Below are 7,075 nucleotides of genomic sequence, written 5' to 3'. Positions count from 1 at the left end.
AGCATGCAGAAAGACAAACATTTACAAAATATGGTTGACTGATGGTTGATGTGTATATTTTTGCATTATTTATTTTTCTGTTTTTTTCTTTTTTGAAGATAATTTCGATATTCTGCTAATATACACTGTATGTAAATTGGATGACTGTCATGTCATTCAGTTTTATTAGGATCTTTAAAGTGGTACTCCAACAATTTAGTACTATACTTCTATGGAGTTGGAATACTAACAAGAAACAGTTTTAAAAGGTTTTTGTATATAATAAAAAAACTCAAGCTGTAATACTGTAATAACCTTGATGATCTCACTATGGTCATCATCAGGTTTTTTTTTTTGAGACTTTAGAACACCTATCCAGAGCTACACAAGGCCTTATTGTGTAACATCAGTGGAGTGCATCTTTAACTGGCCTTTTTTTCCCCCATAAAAATCCAAATGTCTGGATTTTGCCCAAATACAAATGATGTCAATGCTACGACCAGGCTGTAGGAAGCTGTGGATTTACTGTACGGCTCTACAGTAGTAGGACAGATGCATGAGGGGGGACTTTGCTGATGGCTACCACTGCAGATTCCCTGTTGTGTTCATTTACTGCAACACGCAACCAGGGAACAGCCAGCCTGCTGTATTTAGAACATCTTGTATCACGGTCAAACTGTTTAGATTGTTCATGGAAAAACTAGTGTAAGTGTGAGTGTGACCAAACCAGCTGTGTTGTTAGTCAGGTGTTAACAAAATACATTTACCCAGCTCAGAGAGTAAAGAAGATATAAAGGTTAAAAGCAGATTAAATATTTACATCTAGTATTGGGTGTTGGATGTAAATGGTCTACTTATCTGCCTCAGAAGCCTTAAAACTCAGTGACGTCAGTGAAAATATATTATTTGCCCACTTGTTAAAGCAGGAAATCAGTTTCCTCATGAAACAGTTGTGAGGTATTTTGTGTAATGCAATGCTGTAGACATTTGAAGGAAATTATCTAGAGTGAAAGCAGGAGATGGTCATTCCTATATTCATTCTCACTGATAGGTTTTTATGTCATTTAAATCAAATTAAAAACTTGTAGTCTTTTCTTTGTTTTTTGACTTGTCTACAATGTCACAACAGTGAATTGTCATCTTAGACATGACCTAAAGCTCAAAAAATTAGGTGTACCTAGGTTCTAGTATTTGTGTGCAGAAGCAACTCGGTTTATATACAAACTCTTGCTCACAAGACTTTTTTTCTAACAATATAAAATATTACATGATAGGTTAAGGATTTCCTTGAATGGGCATAATCTCCAGGCTCATGTGATCTTGCCTGACATCCACTGGTGCCCGCAACCATATTCGCAAAATTTTATATTGCCTTGTTTGTTATGCATATTTTCAATAAACCTTATATTAAAAAAAAGGCATCCACCTATGCCATTCTAAAAGCAGAGTTTTTTGACTGCAGCAGTAATGTGGATATATTTTACCTTTCTGCTGCCTGCACTGTGACCAGAGGATGTGGAGAAAAATACAGGGCCTAAGGTTACTGTATGTCTGGGAATGTTCCTGTACAGGGACTCCTTGTTTTACCTGACTGGGTCTAACCTACAAGCAGCTGGCCTGCTGTGGTGAATGATCAGCTCATCAATGCTAGATTCCCCCAGAGCACAATGCCTGTTTGTTTTGACTGCTTGAGGCCAGTGTGTCTGCTGCATGTGATATGTTGCTGGGTCATGAGCGGATGAACAATCCATGATGCTATTGTCAGTGCTAAGCTACCCGTTGGAATTAATTTCACTATTTTACATCCAGCATGATTACTGCACAGGTGTACCTTAGGCTGGCCACAATAAAAGGCCACTCTAAAATGTGCAGTTTTAATGTATTGGGGGGTCTGAAAACCAGTCAGTATCTGGTGTGACCACAATTTGCCACCAAGAGATTTCTTTCCCACCCTGTGCCCTGCACTGGGCTGTCCCCAAACTGTGGTGGCATAAATGCCAACGTGACCTGAGATCGGCTCCCTCTTTTTCTTCAGTAGTCTAAAGAGCGATTCCTAACAATGGCTAATGAGCAAAGATCAAATGCCGGACACCAGTGCTATCACCGTGTGCCCAAGCTGTGATACAGGCTTCATCATGCCCAGCAAACCACACCCCTGTTGCAAGGCCTGCCTCGGCAAGAGCACACCGAGCTGGCACTCTCCCCCCAGGCTGTTTGCCCCTTCTGTGTGCTTGCTTGCCTGTGGCACTGGGCTGAGGCGTTCACAGCTGTCAGAGAGCAGGATCCTGACAATGACTGGAGCTGGGTGAATCCTTGGTGGATGACCATCTGGGGTTCCTCACCGTGAGTGGGCCCTGTAGTGTATGGATCTATTTTCCTAGCACAGTAATACCCCTGTGTCTGTTACATATTGACTGATTGATGCTGCATACGCGCATTGATACGTGTACTCTCTCTCGCTCTAGTAAAAGCAGTAAAAGTTCCCCCTGTTGGGGCGACAGTGGTGCAGTGGGTAGAGCAGTTGTCTCCCAACCAGAAGGTTGAATGCCCGAATCTTGGTGCTTGCAGTCCACATGTTGAAGTGGAGCTTCTCCTTCAGACTGTTATGTTTGACACTGTGAGAGTTCACTCCTTCCTGCAGGAATAAGTGTGCATCAACCTCCAGAGCTGATAGTCATTTTTTCGTTTTGCACTCACCAAATCCTGATAAGACAATTTTTGCCATAACAACTTTCCAATACATTGTGTGACAGATTGGTTTGTGGCATGCATTGTCAAAGCGCACAGAAAAGGCTACTGTCAGAAAAGGATCTTACACTGGAAAAAAGCATTGGCCATCGCAATGTCAATGGAGACAGCAGCCAGGGATGCTCATGTTGAAGTGGAGCTTCTCCTTCAGACTGTTATGTTTGACACTGTGAGAGTTCACTCCTTCCTGCAGGAATAAGTGTGTATTACAGATGCGAAAAAACATCACATAATGCAAATGACTGGTGGTTTAAGGACAAAAACTGCAGGAAATGTAACAAACCAGGGCACATTGAGGGTGTGCAGACAAAAGTCAGACAGCAAGCATACCCAAAAGGAGAAATCACACGGTGAATATTTTAAGCACAAAGCTAAAAATGTGCACAATGCACATTTCTCACTGTCACTAATTGTGGAAGTGAATCAGAAAGTGAGTGTGACACAAGTGAACTGACTTGCTTAGAGTTGCACAGCATAAGTGAGCAAGACAGAAAAATTGTTTGGATAAACCTTGATGTGTCTGGGGTTAAATTAAATATGGAGCTAGACACAGGGTCAGCTGTATCTGTAATTTTAGAAGCTGACTACAAACGTTTTTTTCTTAAGCTCCCATTGCTAAAAACCTCAGTAATGCTTAAGACGTATACAGGAAAAAAGTGTCTCCAAAAGGCAAATTGAAGGCAAATGTGACTTACAATGGCAAAACACAGCAACTGGAGTTGTATGTTTTGAAAAATGGAGGGCCAGCACTTCTCGGACAGGAGTGGCTGGGAAAAATCCAATTGGACTGGCACACCATTAAAACCCTAAATGTGTCACCAGCAGGCAACCGTAGCCCACCCAGAGCTACACAGAGACTGTCGCAGCTGCTAAATGCCAATGAGAAGGTGTTCACAGAGGGTATTCGTACACTAAAAGGGATGCAGGCAAAAATTTAACCGGATGAAAAGGCAACTCCAAAATTTCACAAATCCGGTCCAATGCCATATGCATTGTGTCCAAAGGTGGATGCTGAACTCCAGAGTTTATTGGCATCTGGAATCCTCTCAAAAGTTGAATAGAGTGACTGGGCCACGCCCATTGTCCCTGTAATAAAAAAGAGAACATCTGAAGCTGTTCGCATATGCAGTGAAGTAAGCATTAATCTTGTGCTGCGTACTGTCCACTACCCCTTGCCTCGTATAGAAGACATTTATGCATCACTAGCAGGAGGGGAGAAATTCTCAAAAATTGATTTAGCACAGGCCTATTTACAAATGGAGATCGAGGAGTCATGCAGGAAGTTCTTCACAATTAATACCCACAAAGAACTGTTCCAAAATTACAGGCTTCTTTTTGGTGTTGCATTGGTGATACTGATGAAGTCAACCACATCCAAAAAGACTATAAGTGCTCTTAGATCAAATTTTTTCCAGAAACGGCTTACCTGAACAAATTGTGAGTGATAATGGGGCACAATTCGTTTCAGAAGAGTTCCGATTATTCATGAAGAAAAATGGCATTAAACACTTCAAGTCCGCGCCTCAACACCCAGCCACAAATGGATTGGCTGAAAGGTTTGCCAAACCTTCAAGAAATTAATTATGGCCATGGAGAAGGAGGACATTTCTCTCTAGCACAAGATTGACAACTTCCTCTTTGTATATAGAAACTCATGCAATGACAAACCAAACACCCGCAATGCTGTTCATGAACAGAAACCTCAGATCTTGCATAGATCTCCTAAAACCCAATCTGCAGAAAGATGTGCAGGACAAACAGTTCAGTCACTTGCTTAGTAAAGCTGCAAGAAGTTTTGAGATTGAACAGGATGTCCTAGCACATGACTACCGAGAAGACAAGTGGACCCCTGGTAAAATAGCCACAAGAAACTGACCACTGATGTACACTATTGACATTGGAGAGTGAGACGTCACATGGATCAGATTCTGGACACGTAGCCAAATACCAACACTTAGCCATCTCCAACTGTACCCCTCAGTGACAGTCACATCACTGACACTGATGTGACACCTGCAACAGAGACTCTTGTCCCTGGTAAAATTCTTATTAAACATGATGTTTCTCCATGTGTCCAGAGGCATTATTCTGAAAGGCATAGAATGCCCCCCAAGAGACTTGACTTGTAATAATTTAAATTGAATTTAAATAGGAAATCAAAATATTTTCATTAAAAGTAAAAAATGTTTAAGAACCAAGCAGACAAAAACAACACCAAAAACTAATAAAATTGTTCAATAAAAACATTAGAAATGTGAATAAAAATAAAAATGATTGAAATCCAAATCATGTTGTTTCTGTGAAGGTTGAAGGTTAAAAGACTAAAAGTACTGTGAAGCTTGGCAACAGTAAACTGAGATAGGTTTAGATGTTATTCCCAAGCTCTGTGTGTGTATGTTTGTTCTTGTACTCGCTGTATAGTGAGGACCAGTAAAGTATTTTTTGCTACAGAGTGAGGAAATATTTGAAAAATGAGGACACTTTTGGTCAGTCCTCACTTTTAGAGGGTTAAGACTTGGTTTTAGGGTTCAGGTTAGAATTAGATTTAGGTTAGCATTAGGGTAAGGGTTAGGCATTTAGTTAGGGTAAGGGGCTAGAGAATGCATTATGTCAATGAGTGTCCTCACAAATACAGAAGTACGAGTTTGTGTGTGTGTGGTGTGCCTTATCTGTTATATGATACAACACCATATGATATGTAAACATAATGATCTCACATTTAAGATACTATCTATGAAAATCAAAATTTATGTTATTACCTTATGAGCCATTGCTATGACAAGTAAAAACAATTGAGATTGACATTGGTAACTTTGGCCAAAAATAAATTTTGACTTCTTCTAAAGTTACAAACAATTCCCTGATCGTACAAAATGCACATGCATGGAGAATGGAGAGTCAAGCAAGGAGTGCATATAACTAATGAGCTGAGGAAAACCAATTGCTACTTATAACCAGAATTCAGCACCACATTGTTGTGGACAGCTCCTCTTCAGAATCCATCATGTAAAGACGCATTTTATTTTAAACCACTAAATTAGCCCTGTCATAAAATAAAAAGCTGTGGGTAGAAAAAAAATGGATGGATGAAAAAGATTGTTTTTAAATACTTTTGCAAGATCCTGCAGTGCTCCACAAAAGTATTGCAAGATTTCAAAAAGTATTGTGTTATTTCACAAAAGTATTGCAAGATCTCCCTCTTGTTTCCCCTTCATGGCTCCATAGTAACACGTGTGTCAATGTCATATTCACTATTCTAATCAAAACACATATACACACAGTTAATTTGTATGAACTGTGAAGCCAAAGTTTTACAAGTTTAAGACTGAAGGAGGTTTGGTGAGGATTAGCTAAAAGTGATTGGATTATGTAAACACAAAATCCAGTGAAGAAGAGATGCACACACAAACACACACACACCAACATGAGTTTAACTTGTCAACCTAGACTGTATAATGTATCCAGACCAGCCAGAAACCTTAAGAGCTACATTTAGGTACAGTACATCAGGTTGTTATAATTTAAACAACACTGTATCTAAAAATTTCCTTCGGTCCTACAATAACTTTCCTTCATTCACTTGTCATTGTAATTTCAATAAATCTCATTCTTCTTCTCAGTTTCCATGCACTGCAGCAGATAACCCATGTAAATGTGTCCTTGCTCTCACCTGGAGATCAGGGTTTTATTTGCTGGATGAGAAACAAAGAATTCATCCTCATTAGACAATGAAAGGTTTTTGCTTTGTTTTGTTTTCTTTGGTGCACTGAAATTCAGATTATGGTACATGTGAATGTTTTGTCATGTACTGGCCCTCCACAGGGTTTTAAATATACTTTCTATTACGTAATGGCAAACTGCTCTGGGGCCCCAGCAACTACATTTTCTGCAAATTTACTTGTTGCACATACAGGTGTATCTCAATAAATTAGAATATCGTGGAAAAGTCCATTTATTTCAGTAATTCAATTCAAATAGTGAAACTCGTGTATTATATAAATTCAGTACACACAGAATGAAGTAGTTTAAGCCGTTTGGTCTTTTAATTGTGATGATTTTGCTCACATTTAACAAAAACCCACCAATTCACTATCTCAATAAATTAGAATATGCTGACATGCCACTCAGCTAGTCAACTCAAAACACCTGCAAAGGTGTCCTGAGCCTTCAAAATGGTCACTCAGTTTGGTTCACTAGGCTACACAATCATGGGGAAGACTGCTGATCTGACAGTTGTCCAGAAGACAATCATTGACACCCTTCACAAGGAGGGTAAGCCACAAACATTCATTGCCAAAGAAGCTGGCTGTTCACAGAGGGCTGTATCCAAGCATGTTAACAGAAAGTT

The sequence above is a fragment of the Monopterus albus genome, unplaced genomic scaffold (assembly GCF_001952655.1).
Source record: "Monopterus albus unplaced genomic scaffold, M_albus_1.0 scaffold51.1, whole genome shotgun sequence".
NCBI lineage: Eukaryota > Metazoa > Chordata > Actinopteri > Synbranchiformes > Synbranchidae > Monopterus > Monopterus albus.
Note: the sequence above shows the minus strand (reverse complement) of the source record.